The 17,679-nt window shown below is 47.1% G+C and overlaps 1 protein-coding gene across 2 annotated transcripts in view; it reads right to left on the bottom strand.

Moving 5' to 3' along the window:
* Positions 1-6,090: 6,090 nt before the first annotated feature.
* LOC126531319 (protein lifeguard 1-like) overlaps positions 6,091-17,679 on the bottom strand; it is a 29,372-nt gene continuing 17,783 nt past the window's right edge. For both annotated transcript variants that reach the window (XM_050178816.3, XM_050178818.3), the window contains exon 12: positions 6,091-6,180. The gene's annotated coding sequence lies outside the window, so the exon portion shown is untranslated. The remainder of the gene's footprint in view (positions 6,181-17,679) is intronic.

Raw genomic sequence — 17,679 nt, 5'->3', positions numbered from 1 at the left:
ACACTCTTTAAAAGATTGCACCTTTTGAGACTTAATTTAGCCCACAATGATATTCCGTCATATCTGCCTTGCTTGCATTTCCTTTCTTGAAAAATCTTCGCTTGCTACTTTCTTGTCGAGAATGTTCAAATGATGTCACACCGGTAACGCGCATGCCGTTCGTGGCCTGAAAGTACTGGGCTCGCAGCGTTAAAGAAAGGAAATGCGGGCGATATAGATGGCGATTATCGTTGTGGGACAAGATAAACCCCAAAGGGCAAGAAACGCTTTTAAGAGTGTAAAGTGTATCCATATTTACACCTTCACAAGCACCACTTGCCATGTCCCTGGAAAGCATACAACATACCTTACGTTTATACTTATCTGGGTAAAAATAGGGTGCATTCTTATCATACAAGGTTCTGTTTACACCTACCACGATGCAGGAAAGTATCACAGGTCAAGCATAGCCGCTGATATCTCGGGGCCACTGGTTTTAGCTCGGGCCCAACTCGTGGCCTATTCAAATACATGTACAACGCAAAAACGCTTTTCTGAGATAACCCCAGGTCCGATTTTAATGAAATGTGTTGCATTTTAGAGAGAAAGTTAAATTCTAGTGACGTTAGGAGCGGAATTCCGATTTAGTGCTTGAATTTTGTCAAAAAGATTTCCAAAAATCCCAAAGTTCCAAAGAAATAGAAGTACGAAGTTTACAAATTAATAGCTCTGCATCAAGAACAGATATCTCAGCTCTGTCAACGGCATCCATTAGATCATTAAAGGCTGACAAATTCAATATGTCAATTTATGTCTTACATAAATTCGTTACGTTGTGTACGAGGGTTCTGCAAAAGCTGTGTTTCCATATTACTGAATTTTTTTTTTTCGATTCATGCGTAACATATAACAATTTCGTCCGCTTTAGATATTGTTACGGAAGGATGAAAGAAGAGAGAGAGGAAGAAGATCGCAAGACGGCTGGCTGCTGCGTGTTGTTACTAGTCAGCCATTTTTAGCCCTATTGACTCTGCTTGTATATAGATTGTAAATACAGTCTTATACTCCCAACATCCCCGTAACAATATACTATTAGATGCGATTCACAGAATTGTGGTATCATTTTTCATTGCTGAGTTACAGAGCTGTATACCTGATAGTGTTGTTTTCTGAAAATTTTCATTTTCGCCAATTAAAAAAAAGTTGACCTAAATTGAAAATTCGAAGCCAAAAGTCACTAGATCTAATATTTTTCTTTTAAATGCAACAAACTTCGCCAAATTTGGTGCACTGGTTGCCGAAAAAGAATTCTTCTTTTACATGTATTTAGATAGGAGTACACAAGTTAAAGCTTCCTCTTAAAACTACATGTACGCTTGCCGGCGCGCGACCGCTCGCGCTAACGCGCCTACGCATGCGCACATGGTGCGAGGCAGATCACACGCGTCGAAGCGTGGCGCGAGCAGAGATATCTCCTCCACACAACGGTGCTCTGGCTGCCTTACAAAAATAGGAAACAATGTCTACCAAGGCGAAAGTCGCGAGCCAAGTGGGCGCCATGTGGGTTGAAACCGCCATTCCTCGCGAGGTGCGGCAAAAGCAAGGTGCGCGGGCTCGAGCTTTTGCGCTGCAGCAAGCGTCCGTGCAGTTAAGACCTGCTTGGGTGTAAAAGCGCATATGTTGAAATCTGTGTGGAGTGGTTACTTAAATGGGCTATACCAGTAAATGCGATGCGTACAGTCACAACGGCTCCGTACTAGTCACAAGTGTATGATGTGATACAATGTTTATGCGCTGCAAACGTTCGTTATCTTAGCGGAAATGCAAACTGCAGTTCGTGAGAACGCACACTGCGAGATGTTGACGCAGTGATGTCACGACGACGAAGGTGAAGTTCGTCGAGGGAGGAATGGCGAGGACAGATTATGCCGAGGCGAGTACGGAGGCAAGAGACAAAGGGATAAAGTTGACTATATAATTTTTTCGTTTCGCGCGCGGACGTGGTCTCGTGCGCACGTGCGACGTGAGGCGCGCGCCCATTCGGCAAAACAGCAGCAGCTACGGTCAGGAAACTCCACGAGGATTCGCTAAGAAAAAATGCGCCCTGCGATCCGAGTGTAGGTCGCTGCGCATGCTCACTAGAAGCACCGATGGCTGTGCTGGAGCCAGTCTCCGGCTATGCTCCGGTAAAACGCTCGGCGTTATAGCACTGCTGTCTCTCGACGTAAAAGATGACGGAGAGAGAGAGAGAGAGAGACAGCCACTTATAACTTATAGCGGCAGAAGTTGAAGCTCGCCTGTTTAAGCTAGCCGCCAATGAAAAATGCGCCAGTGGACTGTGTCCCTTGTTTTGCATAGGAAAGGGTCGTTGGCATCTAATTTTTCCACATCTTTGGCCAATGTGCATTGCTTTTTCATTTTTCTATAGGGGAAAACCACACCTCCCGAGAGGCTCAGGTGAATAACCGTCGCTGTCGGATTGCTGCCATCAACTCTATCTGAAGTGCAAAAAGGACATTCTCCATTAGTTCAGCATTTTCGTTAATTTGCATGGATTGTGGAGAATTTTTTATTGTGCATAAACAACTTGATTTAGGCGTGTTTCTCTGGCTACACAACCTTGCAGCACTCTCTCAGTTCTACGGAATGATCAAGTGGCTTCTGAGAGCACATTTCCAAGCATCTTTGAAGGCAGCAAATATAAACAGCTGCATGGTACAGTGTGAAATGCCAACTCAAGGAAGGTAAATCGGTTCTTAGCAATGTGACAAGGATTGATATCCACAGTATCATTTGTTAAAAGCAATTAGCAGTGTGCTTGCAGTTGCCTGGATGAAAGGAGTCTTTTCATACTCACTAGTAGATCCAGAGCACCCCATCCCCCCTCCACTCATTCCTGGATCCACCAGGGAAGAGAACGAAAGTGAAATACTACGGCTATGTTCTTGCCTACATACACAAAGTTAACAGAGAATCTTCACATCTTGGTGATTTATCGAAAGATAGCCAATAAACTAAACTTGACTAATGCTGCATTCATAGTCGGCACATGGCCAGCACCCAATCCACTTTACATGTGAAACTGCGTGTAGAGATGAATCTCGGCTACAAAAATAGGAATTTAAATGGCAACAATCAATTTAGCCATGCTCAGTCTTGTGACATGAATGAAATTAAGCACAATGCTATCAACAGTTAAAGTAGAATCTTTATTTGCCAGCAACACTATACACCGACTGAGCTACAGCTGTGTACAACGGAGCTGGGATCACAAACGGTTAGTTGCAAGTGGACTGTATTGATCTACCAGCTGCCAGCGCGAGAAAGTGCATATACACTATATCCAGGAAAAATATATGTACACGGGACACACATGGGACCACGAAATAATTGTGAATGCAATCTGGGCTAGATTGACATACGTGTAAGCAACCTGGCTATATCACACCGCTGTCTGTTCAACGCTTGTCACGAGAGAACAAGCACCAAGTAAGTAGTAGGTATGCACAAGATCTGATGTGCAACGGAACTTTCCTGTTGCTTGGGCATGGCGCATTAAGGTGCAAACGTTGCAACAAACAGCTAGGAGCTCATTTTAAATGGCAATACAAAAGAAATGCATTACTCACACGGATCTGGTAAATAGTCATCTTGTGGCATCTCCGATATTACTATACTAGGTCACCAGGCATGCATACAAAAATGGGTGACTAGACAATTAGCCTCAGTAACTTGTGAACTAGCCTTACCTTGAATAAACAAAAGTGTAAGCTAAAGAAAGAAAATCTCTGTGTAGGCCAGTTCCTTTTGCAGGCAGGCAGAGAAACAAGAACAGAGACTGAACATGCTAAACTTATGCCAAAGACTGTGTGTAGGTATGAAAAAAAGCACAGAGACTCAAAGAAATGTATGAGACCCATTTAGCAAACAGCTTACTTCTACATAAAGCTCAGCCGTTAACCATTTAAATAGAGAATTTAATCGCTGCAAATATCAAACATCACACTTTCAAAAATTTACAGCATTGAATTATCAAACATAAATAATGAAAAGTTGCAACATTATGCTTATTGCTGACCTGGCGCTACAGAAAGCACCTTGTATAAAAATCTACCAACTTCAAAGCGATTTTTGATGGATTGTTACATCATTTCACTGATTGACGGTAGTGTTCAATAAGAAACCAAGCAATATACAATAAACATTTCTCTTTCTATACAAAAAAAGCTGACTGACAGTCAGTAGCTTTTCTAACATACATTACAAAGCCGTTATGTTTGATCGATATACATAGCAGGTTTCACACAATAACCCAATGGCCCAGATAGGTCAACGCCAAAGGTGACACCATGGGCCACGCTGCTGCATCCTCGGGTGTGGATCCAAGAAAGACTCTACGTTAACAAATTCACTTGCCAAGCATGTGATGAGACTTATCTTAAATGAACACTAAACAGAATTGGTAAAATAGTTTAGATGGATGGATTACTCATTCAAAACTATCAGCATTTCTTGGACAGAAAAAGAAAATTATTTGAAACAAGGGAAACTAAGGAGAAATGGCCCAACTTTCCTTCCTAAAGACCTTGCGCCCAAGTCGCGATTGTGATGAAATCATTGCAGTGTCATGGAAATAGCAATTTTCTTTTTTTTTTTTTGCACATTCAAGCCCTTTTAATGCAGATGTCAGTCTCAGCCTCTTCCCAAAAGCAATTCAATTGTTTTTTTTTTAGCAACAATGGGGCACAAGCAGATGCTCTCAAAGCTTATGATGTCACATAGAGCTGACGTCAGACTTTCAATGTTGTGCTGCCATTCCTATTTCCTTTTTGAGTCTTTTTCAGGTAGACTCGGCCTTCACTTAAGGGAAGAATGAATTGTTCACAGTTCACAAAATGTACTTTACAGATATGGCCCAATTCTTCTTGGCGTCCCTTTATTACTAGTACAGCAGTGGCATTTTGTTATAACTTTGACAGCTATCTTTGCACTGTAGTTCAGCTAGCCGTGCAGTATAATTAAAGCCAAATGGCAAACATGATATGCAGAAACAGAATGGCTATATTTTGCCAACACCTGATGCAGTTGAAAACTACAAGCCTTTCTGCACGAGAGCTAGAATGGTTCATATTATTACATACTTGCTTTATTCACATGAAGTTTCACCTGTCACACTGAACACATCTGAGATAGTCAGGAACTATAACTCCAGCAGAAATCTTAAGCAAACTTGCTGTTTACAAGCCACATTAGCATAATGCAAAAGTGAAAAGGCCAAGTTTCACATGGACATTATAAATATTAAGCCATGCATCAGGAAAGCTATGCTCATGGTTGCAATGAAACAGCATAACGGAGCAAGCCAAATGGCTTGGATCCTAAAAACTTATGAAATGGCGACAAGACCAACAACATTGTGGACATCTTGGCAAACATTAGCACTTGACGACATGACTGCCTTAAATAAAACAGCTGTGAAAAGAGGTCCGCATTTTCTTTCTGCTGTGCAACAACATGGGTAGGCCTACCAGAACAAGCGCAACAAAACAGGACGTAAAAACGCTTAAAGACTTATTCAACACAGCTTGCTGGTTCTGGTGTTGTTGCGTATTCATGTCAACAGTAGGACCATAATTATTCTTGAGTTCACATTCGCCCTGCTTCTGCACCATCATTAGGCTAAACATTTAAAAGACAGGCTTTATTTGTCCAAGGAAAAGGCAAGGTCTGCGTTCCACTCGCCGGCTCAACTTGTGCCACTGTACAGTTACATACCAAATCTCTGCACTGTACATCATGCCACCTGTACACGTTTGTGTGGGTAGAAGGACAAAGATGAGAGATGGTTAACAGCTAAAAAGACAAAGAAGACGAAAGAAAGAAAAAGGTGGTACTTTCCCGCGAATGTAAAAGAAAAACAGGCATTGTGCGCAGTTTTGCACCATCAGATGTCGCAGCCACTCGCTCGGCACAGGAATGTAACGAAGAAAGCCGACAAGGCAGGAGACAACAAAAATGATGTCAGACATAGCTGGAGGAACCCCGCCTGTCACCGCTGGCACGGCTCACAATTTCCAGGATGTAGAGGAAGAGTGTGATGACATCCATGTAGAGTGTCAGGGCTGCAAATATGTACTCTTCGGGCGTGATGGAGTACTTGTGCCGCCCCCCAATCATAAGCTGCGTGTCAAAGATGAGGTACTGCAGGAAGAAAGTGCAACAAAAAGCAATATAAGTTATAACACTGACTGAGTGAGTACACAAATCAGTCTTCCTTTTCAACAGTTTCATTGCACAGTAATGGTTTGCTGTCTTGAGGTTACTGTCTTCAATCAGTGGCGTATAAATAACATCTGGCCATAAGCAAATTTAATGGCAATGTGGTTATGTCAAAACAAGGTGTCGAAGACGCATTCTTTTAATGTGTGCATATTGTTGGATCTGGAGGACAATCCCTATTGCTGTCCCCCAGATATTGGACCTTGCCGTTGGGTGCGGGAGATGGCAGAGGTTGAGGAGGACTTCGAGATGAAAACTGGAGGTTTATTTACGTTATTTACAGTGAGAGTACAAAGAAATTAACAGTCATAAAGTCATTAGGGGCCGGCAGCAACTCGGACGCTGCGGCCCATGGCTAGCTCAAAAGAGATCAATGAAGGAATGCTCTCTTGCTGCTCCCAGTCTCTGGCTTTTAACCCCTTTGGTGTCTCGAAGTCACGTCCCGTTCGGCCTATCGGCGAGCCCGCTTAGGTGGCATCATTTTCGACCAATCGGTGAGCCCGCTCAGGTGGCATCATTTTCGGCCAATGGTAGGCGCCCGTGCAAATGTAAGTCACACCAGGCGCAGAGGTTCGCTCCATTGTCTCCACCTGTCCGAGGGAGTATTTCTCTGCGGTATTGCCTTCCTGGTCTGCAACTTCCGTCACAAAGGCGGATGGGGGGGTTGCTGCCAGGGCTTCACGGTGCATTACAGCCGTCTTACCTTGCGGCTTGCAAGCGCACAGCGGGGGCAGGCGGTTTGTTCTCGAGCGACCTTTCAGAGCCGCAAGGCAGCTTTGCTCGGGACCCACGTTACCTGGAACAGTGCTAGGCTCCCGCTACACTTTCGGGAAGAGTCGAGCAGTGGGATAACAGCTCCACATGCGGCGCACGAGGTGGGGGACGCCAACTTGTTTCGACGTGCCGTGTCTCGGGAACGTGGTAGATGTGCTTCTGCGCTCCTTAATTAGGTGTGATGGGATTCGATGTGGTCTGGTGAACTCGAAGTAGGCTCAGGAAAAGGTCCCGTATCTAACAATATGTACACTTACAATAAATAATTACACATATGCAAGGACAGCTGGCATCCCTGTTCAAGATACATTTATTTATTTTGAATACGTAACATTTCAAATAATGACAATGCTTGCCTGGACGTTATATTTATGGATGTGTTTAAGGATGTATAGAAGTGAAATGTGGTAACTACTAGGTGAGCCAGACAGAAACCTTGTATGGGTAGAATATAAACCTGCCAGAATGTGCCATCAAAATCCGCAAATTGTAGGCTGAATAAGAAAGCCACGAGGGAATGTAAGGTTATAATCATTGCAATGTACCTCGGTGATTGTCAGTCGAGAATGCTGATAAGATCTCAAAGTCCCAAACTGATTATATTCGTGTCAGAATAGTGATAAACAGCTGCAAAATGCCCTTTTAAGTAGCAAAATGGCTCTAAAATTGTCCATGTAGGAGAATGTGCAGATATTTCACTGTGAAACTTAGCACACACATTGCAAAAGTTAACAGTTTCAAGAGTGCCGTGCCAGAATAAGCACAAGCCAGAATACGCACCAGACACTGGCCAGTGTCAGTGCTTGCTTATGTGGTCAGCAGAGCTGTAGCAATAATTTTTCCACAGTGCACACAGTGACTCCACTGTTCAGAAAGCACTTGAGAGAGCGTTGATGGTGATAGTCATGCGACCTAGTGACTGAGCCAGCGTTCATAAATGTACCTGAGTGACAGTGTTCTCTATGCTACTATGGTGTGCCATGAGGACTGCCCCCAAGTGGCTGTTGTTTGAGAAGGGTGATGTAAAGAGCTCTCCTGGGCACTTGGTTGCGATCTTGCAAGGCTGCAAAAGTCCGAAGATTTCCTGTTTTACTTTACACTCACACTTTCCTTTGCTCACCACTGCCGAAAAAATAAAGCTTATGCAGAAGCCATACACCATGGCAATCAATGTTATGCAAAGCCTTATGCAAGTAGCTAGCTATCTCATAGTTTGGGTTTCTGGAGAGTGTCACAGGATGGACCAACTTGTTTGCATAAGGTGAGCAATAGTGTGTGATTCAAGTGTGTGCGATGAGAGCAGCAATTTGGTGGTGGCATTTCCTTTCTGTGTCTGTAGCCTAATGGAAACCGGCATGCACACACATGGTCTTGCTTTTCTAAGGAAGTTGTTGCTAGGCGACAACGCACACACCAATTGTCTGAAAAAGCTAGTTAGCATTGGCTTGAGAAAAGTATTTGTGCAACTGTGGTCTAACCTTTTTCACATCGGGCTGTTGCGCTGAAAAATCCTTGTTTTATCTGAGTATCATACAGATATTTCTTACAGAGAAGCTGTATACAGCTACCCTCTGGAGGTGGTCGGTGTCCATCCGTATACGCATCATGTCGACAAAAAAAAAAAAAAAAGAGTCTCCAGTTTGACTCCCTGCTTAGGAAGGCGCCGTCGATAGCCAAACACTCTCCTCTGATAGTTGCCGGGGACTTTAACACCCCTCATAATGCATGGGGCTACGTCAGACGGACTGTAAAAGGAGAGAACCTGGCGAGGATCCTAGATGATCTTGCGTTTTCGGTAATCACGGACCCAGGGTTCCCCACTAGGCTGGGCACGTCAGTTGCACGAGACACAACGCCTGATTTGGCTTGTGTAAGGAACGTAGATAACGTAACGTGGGCCAATAAGTAGGAGAACCTGGGCAGTGACCACTTCATGGTAGCGGTAACATTAAGGGTGGACGCCCGACCAGCCAGGGTATTTCGAGTCATTGACTGGGAGGAGTTCAGGAAACTTGGCAAGGAGCGAACGAGCACATTTTCCTCGTTTGACGAGGCTATCGAATCGCTAACGGAGGACGTCGAGAGGGCTACTAAGGTAGTACAAACAGAAGCGGAGGTCCTAAGAATGGATCCGCACCTAGCGCATCTGTTGGAGGCGAAATCATCAATTCTGAAGAGGTGGAAAACACAAAGGTTAAATCGTAGGCTGAGGAAAAAGGTTGCAGAGCTTAATAGAGAGATAGAGAGATATTGCGCGGAGCTCAATAGGCTACAATGGGACGAGGTCTGCGCAGCAGTAGACGGGTCCATGGGCTCAGGAGGGAAGTGGAACTTCCTCAAGCACCTCCTGGGTGACACGCAGACAAAGCATAATCAAAGGCAAACACTTAGTAAAGTCATACACCGGCACAAACAGGAGGGAGGTACTGAAGAGTCACTTTTGAATGCGATTGCAGATAGATACCTTCTTATAGGGCCGACGCAGGAAGAGGATTATCCGCAGATCAAGTGCGCGACGGTACAGGAACTGGACGCGCCCTTCACAGAATCGGAGATCAGGGCGGTGATCTACAATTTAAACAGCAGATCGGCTTCGGGTCCAGATAAAGTTTCTAACAGGCTATTATGAAACCTGGACGATAAGGCAGTGGAACTACTAACTAAGGAGGTCAACAGGGTATGGGAGACAGGACAGGTGCCTGACGGATGGAGGTCGGCTATAGTGACACTCATCCCTAAACCAGGAAAACCCCTTCATTTGGACAATATGAGGCCAATGTCACTAACCTCGTGCATAGGCACGGTAGCGGAGCATGCGATCTTGAACAGGGTTTCCGGGTACATAGAGCACAGAGACCTCTCCCCACATAATATGGTTGGTTTCTGGCCCGGCCTATCGACGCAGGAGGTTATGCTAATGCTAAGGAAGCAAATCTTTGATAGCGGCACCCGGTACGTGAGAGGGATTCTCGCTCTGGATCTCACTAAGGCATTCGACACAGTGTTACATAGATACATTCTGCAAGCCACGGCCGGGATAGGCCTGGGAGTCAAATTCCAGGCCTTTGTCAGGCTCTTTCTCATGAATAGAACTGCTACTATTCAGGTGGGGCAGATTCGGTCGAGCGTGTACGGATTAGGAGCTCGGGGTACCCCTCAGGGATCAGTCATTTCGCCACTGTTTTTCAACATAGTCATGAAGGGTCTATCAGATAGGCTGGGCGGCCTCCAGGGCATAGGTCACGCACTTTACGCAGATGACATCACGATCTGGTGCCTAGGGGGCTCCCTAACTGAAATGGAGCAAGCTCTACAAGTGGCCTTGGACGAGACGGAGGCTTACCTCGCGGACACGGGTCTCAAGCTGTCTACGAGTAAATCGGAGCTGTTGCTTTACAGACCCGCAAGGCAAGGGGTTTGTGGTCTGACACCCCTCAACCAGCTACACGTGGTATTATACGCGAATAATGGGCAGAAAATTCCTAGAGACGACTCAGTTAAGATCCAAGGTCTGCTCATAGACGCGAGGGGCTGTAATGCCAGAACAATTACCCACGTTACAGCCAAAATGGAGAATATGTTGCGGCTAATTTCTAGGGTGTCCAACCGAAAGAAGGGGTTAAGTGAAGACAACCTCCTTCGGATGTACAACGCGTTCCTAATAAACCATATTAACTATGTGGCGTCAGCTCTAGTGCGGACAAAAATGGAAAAGACCAAATTAAATACACTTATGTGCAAGAGCATCAAGAAAGTGCTAGGCTTGCCTATTGCCACGAGCTCCGACAGGCTAGGTGGTTAGGTGGTTAGGCTATCGTCGACCCAAGCTGGCAGGCGAATTCTCGATGAGGTTGGCATGGCTCCTAGTATAATGGAGGACCAGCACATAACATTGACACGAGAAACGAGGGCGACCTACCTGGTGAGGCCCTTCCCGCGGAACGTACATCCACAGCATAACGAGGGTAGACGTAAAGCCCGTGCACGAGCCATTTTGAAGAAAGTTAGAGATGACAGAGACTCTGCGGTCTTTGTCAATGCGGCGCAGTACGGGAACAGGAGAGTGTTCGCGTTGTCGGTTGTAGACGGGCGGGGGGTGCTTCGCTCCTCGGCCTCGGTCAGAGCGGCCACCGCGAGTATAGCAGAGCAAATTGCGGTTGCGCTGGCCTTGTGCGATTCAGAGCGTTCCTATGTTTACACCGATTCGAGAGACGCAATCAGAGCTTCTGAATCGGGTAACCTCGTACGAGAAGCGGCCTCTATTTTAGAAAAATGGGCTTGCCCCGGTTTTCATTATATCACGTGGTTCCCCGCACACATGGGGACGAACGTTCTTGAGGGCTTCCCAAACCTCAACGAGCTTGCCCACGACCGCGCGCGAAAACTCACGCGCCGCGACGGTCTGGAGCCTCCGGAGGGGCAGGAAGGGACTCAGCAGAACGATCCACTCCTCACATTTAATGAAATTACAAAACATTACCAACTTGGTTGGAGAATTTATCCTCTGCCTCACCCGAAGCTCAGTAGAGGTCAGTCAGCTACACTTAGAATGCTGCAGACGGGATCTTTCCCGTTGCGGGGATTCCTCAGTAGGATGTAATTGGATGTGGACCCAAGTTGTCCCGACTGCACTGAAGCCTTTTGCTCAATGGCTCACATGCTCTGGCGATGTCCCGCATTGCCTAACGACTTCCTCTCCAGCGAAGCCGAATGGGAGGAGGCCATCAGAAGCACGGTACTCCGAAAGCAAGCCCAGGCTATCCAGAGGGCCCAGGAAAGAGCGGAGCGTCACAGCGTTCTGTCCTTTACGTGGGCGTGGCCAGAGGCTACAATGGCCTCCCGTTAGGAGGTCCTGACAGTAGCTCCTCAGGATTAAATAAAGTTCGTTGTCTGTCTGTCTGTCTTGTCTCCAGTTTCTTGCGAATGCTCGGTAGCTCTCAATGTAATGAAGGTATCTTGGAAAGAATTATACTGAAATTGGCCGCTAAGACGGCTCTATCGTTACGCCGAGTTTCATTTGCTTGTCATAATTAGTTCACAGTGAAGTTGTAAATGTTACAGAATTCCTGTCTGCTGTCACTACATCGCCGGGTACGGAGGGAGTATGGTACAGAGAACAGCTGTAACTCGTTTTATCGAAACTATCCCGAAACGAATTATACGACAATTAGCTGCTAAAACGATTGCAATATTATGCCTAATTTCCCCTACTTTTCACAGTTACGTAGTTCACAATGAAGTTGTAAATATTGTGGAATTCCCATCTGCCATGCGGCGGTACTTACACACGTCGCTACTTCATAAAAGAACAATAGTAAATCGCTCCACACTAAAAAGATGTATTCGTTGTCTGTGTTCAACAACAACAATAATAATGTTTCCATAGATGCGTCGATTGAGGTAAAGCACACCACAGCTTCACTGCTTGTCCTTCTTCACAGAGTGGAAGGGCTGATGAATTTTTTTATTGAGAACGCCTGAAATGAAGTAAGAAAGGAACCTACCTACTGCAAAGTACCTGCTATGAAGCAAAGAATGATTCATATGAAATGAAATGACGAATTCCACAACAGGGATGTTCTAAAACAGCTGGCAGAGCTTGAGCACAAAGAAGGTAGTGTGTAAATAGCAGAGGAGCTGTGGAAAGCAGTTGAGAAACCTCATTACTCTTGAGCAATGCTGAGAATCTGGGTACCAGACTTTTCACCAGTGGCATAGCCAGAAATTTATTTATTTATTTGGGGGGGGGGGTTCTCTGCCGGCAACTCCTTCTTCACCATCCTCTCTCTTTTCACACAAACACACACACAAACAAGATGTAACGTAGATTGAAGATGGGGTCTTACAAAATAGACGATTCTCTTTTATGGCGGGCCAGAAGAAGAATGTGCAGCCCACTAGCTTCGTCTTTCAAGGCGCCGACCTTTGCGCGTGCCGTCCCGCGGTGCGGGAGCCCCACAACATTGTGTCAATTGCGCCCCATGCGAAAAGCGACTATCTCTGTCGCGTGAAAAAGTTCTTTCAGCGACAAGAAATGGAGCTTCTCAGGTGCATCTCAGGCGTTCATGTACGCCCATAGTAAGGTTTCATGCGCACTACATGAAAGACTTCAGCGCGAGGACGACGACGGAGTGAACCGGGGTCAGAACTGCAGGGGACGACTTCGTAGGTCACGTCACTGAGGCATCGTGTAACCTTGTAGGGACCAAAATACTGGCGAAGCAACTTTTCCGAGAGTCCACGGCGACGGATGGGCGTCCAGACCTACACGAAGGCGCCAGTATTGTAATGGATGTCGCATCGACCCTGGTTGTTATCGAAGAGTGTCGGTATGCTGTTGGCTCCGGATACGATGCCGAGCAAGCTGGCATGCTTCTTTGGCTCTTTGTACGAACTCTTCCGCGTGTTCGCTGGTCGGGCTATTATCAACCAGAGGTAGCATGGTGTCAAGTGTTGACGCGATGTGGCGCCTGTATACATGTTCGAACGGCGTAAACTGTGTAGTCTCCTGTACAGCAGTGTTATACGCGAAAGTCACATAGGGTAAAATCTCATCCCACGTCTTGTGCTCTACGTCAATATACATGGAGAGCATATCAGCCAGCGTTCTGTTCAGATGTTCAGTTAATCCATTGGTTTGAGGGTGATACGCAGTGCTCTTGCGGTGAGAGATATGCGTCAGCTGGAGAACGTCCTGCATAAGTTCGGCTGTAAATGCTGCACCGCAGTCAGTGACAAGAACAGATGGTGCACCATGTCATAGGACGATGTCACGTACAAAGAACTTGGGTACTTCATACGAGTTTGCTTGCGGAATAGCTTCAGTTTTGGCGTACCGGGTTAAGTAGTTGGCAGCGACGACTATCCATTTGTTGCACAAAAGGGTCACTGGGAATGGCCTAAGTAGATCCATTCCTATTTGTTGGAACAGTGCTTGAGGGTCCACAGGATGGAGAAAGCCAGCCGGTTTAACTGGTGGTTTCTTTCGGCGCTGACAATCACGGCAGGTCTTCACGTACCGTTGCACAGAAGAAAAAAAGCTGGGGCCAGTAATACTTCTGGCGCATCCTTGCTAATGTCTTAGCGAATCCCAGCAAAATGTCTTGGCGCAGTGCCGACTGCACGACAAGGAGGTACGTATTTGGACTGCTTCTGCAGTTTTGCCTGTAAAGGAGGTTGTTGTGCAAAGAGTATGATGATAAGCCGTGCACGAGCAAGTGGGGTAAGACACCTTCAACTCCTTGAAGGTGCTTGATCAGCGGCAGCAGCTCAGGATCAGCGCACTGGTGCTCAGCCATCTTTAGGGCGTTGATAACGCCGACAAATGGCAAGTCATGGTCAGGGTCCGAGGACGTTGTAGGGAGTGGTGAGCATGACAAACAGTCAGCGTCGCTGTGCTTCCTTCCAGAACGATAGACAACTGTAATGTAGTACTCTTGCAAGCGCAGGTTCCAACGGGCTAGTCTGCCTGAAGGATCCTTGATGTTGGCAAGCCAGCACAGGGCGTGGTGATCGCTGACAGCCTCAAAGGGTCCACCGTACAGGTAGGGTCGAAACTTACCAATTGCCCACACAACCGCTAAGCATTCTTTAGTGGTTGAGTAGTTTTTCTCAGCCTTGGTGAGACTGCGGCTTGCATAAGTAATGGGGCGTTCCGCACCAGCTTGCCACTGCACAAGAACTGCGCCGAGACCCGTTTTGCTGGCGTCAGTATGAATTTTAGTGCCAGCGTCTTCGTCGATATGAGCAAGTATTGGGGCTGCTTGCAAACGCTTGCACAATTCGTTGAACGACTGCTGCTGCTAGTCCTCCCAAATGAAAGGCACATCATCACGTATGAGCCGTGTCAGAGGCTCAGCAATTCTTGAGAATCCCTCGACGAAGCGCCTATAATATGCGCATAAACCCAGGAAGCGTTGGACAGCCTTCTTGTCTATGGGTGGCGAAAACTCAGCTACGGCAGCTAACTTGTCGGGGTCTGGTCGGACGCCTTTAGGACCAACGACATGGCCAAAAATTTGAGCTCTTGGAACCCGAAGTAACATTTTTCAGGCTTGATGGTGAGGCCGGCAGTACGGTTCGCCGCGAGGACACTCTCGAGTCGTGCGAGATGTTAGTCAAACGTGCTCGAGAACATGACGTCGTCGCCCAAGTATACAAGGCAGGTTTGCAATTTGAGTTCAGCAAGCACGGTATCCATCATCCACTGAAAGGTGGCAGGTGCAGAACAGACCGAAGGGGAGAACATTAAACTCATAAAGCCCGTCAGGTGTCACAAACGCTGTTTTTTCACGATCCTGTTCATCGACTTCGATTCGCCAATACCCTGATTTAAGATCCAACGAAGAAAAGAAATTGGCATATTGTAGACGATCCAATGCGTCGTCGATGCGTGGCAATGGATAAACATCGTGCTTGGTGACACGGTTCAACTTTCTATAATCTACACAGAAGCGTAGTGTGTTGTCTTTCTTTCTGACTAACACCAGAGGGAAGGCCCACGGGCTTGTGGACGGCTGGATCACGTCATCTTGGAGCATCTCTTTCACCTGATGCTTGGTCGCTTCTTTTTCTGCTGGAGGCACACTGTAAGGATGCTGACAAACAGGACGTGCGGACTCATCCGTAATAATGCGGTGCTTTGTGATGGACGTGCACCATACTTTGGACAACATTGAGAAACAGTCCGCAAATTCATTCACGAGACTCAGTAGACGGTCTTTCCGATGGTCTGGCAGAGCAGCGTTAACGTGAATCCGTTCTTTTAGGCTGGGTAACTCAGATTGCTGAGATGATGCGATTTCCAATGTGGCAATGCCAGTAACATCAATGATTTCGCGAAGAAATGCGATTGTAGTTCCTTGCGGTACATGCCGATATTCGTTGCTAAAGTTTGTTAGCAAGATGACTGAACATTTGTTTCGCACCTGAAGAAGCCCTCTGGCTATGCAAATGTGGCGCCCAAGAAGCAGGGGGATGTTTGCCACAGCAATTCCTTCTGCGTCGTCCTCCATGTCGCATGGGACAAGGGTAAGCATGCTGCTCTTAGGTGGCAACGCGACGTGATCGTCAGATACGCGAAGCGCGATGTCACGGTCATTGTCATTGCTGTTCGCTATGGTTTGGGTAGTAGCAAAGCCGACTCTAGACTCTTGCAGGTCGATGATGGCACCGTTCGCCTGAAGGAAATCCATGCTGAGTATAAGGTCCTTTAAACATTCAGGAAGAATGATGAAGTCGCCGATGTACGTGAAGCCCCGAATGTTGACTCATGCCATGCACCGGCCCGTTGGAGTTATGATGTGCCCTCCTGCCGTACGAATCTGAGTCCCGGTCCATTGCGTCGAAACTTTGTTCAGTATAAGTGCAAGCTTCTGGCTCATAACAGATGTGTCCGCACCCATGTCGATTAACGCTGTAACTTCGTGGTCATCTATGGTAACTGGTATGTCGCAAGGTACTGACACCGAACTACACTGCTTTTTCCGAGTCTCAATTACGTCATATCGCCGTCGTTTTAGTGGAGGGTCTTCAGCGTTCGCAACGTCAGCGACCTCACCTCCGCAGGTCGCTGGACTGTTTTCCCGGAAGGCAGGGCTGGGTGAGCGACGCCTTGTTGCGCTCAACGTGAAGACGGGGCTGGAAGACCTGTTTTTGGGTGGGTGACGGTGACCGGGGAACACGAAATCGTGGGGCAAACGAGGTCCTGGCGTCTGCGAGGTAGGCTTCAATCTCCAGGGGGTGTTCACCATTGTGCGGTCACAGGGCATTCAGTGAAAATTCACAGAGCCCAGCTCGACGGTAAGGAGGTGATCCTAATCACCCTGTAGAGGTGATCGGCTTCACCGCAAAGAAAACACAAGGGCTGCCAGTCTGCAGTGCGCCATACATCACTTTTGCGGGGTGGTCGTGTTTCAGCCATGAATGATGTGCGCGAGTCCTGACGTTGCCAGTTACTTGCTCAACGGCGCGCACACCATGAAAGTCCGGGACGTCACGCACATCGTAAAAAGTCGGGGACAACGAACTTCGCGCAGGTTCCGCATACGACATGCGAGGCTGTGGCTGCTGTACATCGTGCTGTGGTGTCTCGCTTCGCTCCGGGACTTGTACTGCCTGTGATTTCCTCCCGGATGACCTCAGCCAGAGCGAGTCGCGGTACCGATACCGGAGCCACCTGAAGCTTTTGAAGCTCTTCTCGGACAACAAGCCTAATGAGCTCCCGCAAGGCGTCGGTATTGTCCAAGGGTATAGCAAGAGGGTCACGCGATAAGGTTGACACGTCGTGGTTGTAGTGCCTTGTTCGCTGCTGCAGTGCCTTTTCCATTGATATGGCTTCCGCGAGAAACTCTGCAACGGTCTTTGGTGGGTTGCGTATTAGGCCACTGAATAACACTTGCTTGACACCGTGCATCAAGTTCCTGAGCTTCTTTTCTTCCAGCATGGATGGATCCGCGCATCGAAAAAGTCGGCACATATCTTCGACAAACATTGTGACGCTTTCGTTCGGCCGCTGTACTCTCGCCTGAATTGCAGATTCAGCTCGCTCCTTACGATCGAGGCTGGCGTATGTGCTGATTAGCTGCTGTCGGAATTCGTCCCATGTTGATAGGGCCACCTCACGGTTCTCAAACCATGTCCGCGCAT

This window comes from Dermacentor andersoni, chromosome 5, assembly GCF_023375885.2.
Source record: "Dermacentor andersoni chromosome 5, qqDerAnde1_hic_scaffold, whole genome shotgun sequence".
Classification (NCBI taxonomy): Eukaryota; Metazoa; Arthropoda; class Arachnida; order Ixodida; family Ixodidae; genus Dermacentor; species Dermacentor andersoni.
Note: the sequence above shows the minus strand (reverse complement) of the source record. Positions and strands in the feature narration are given on the sequence as shown.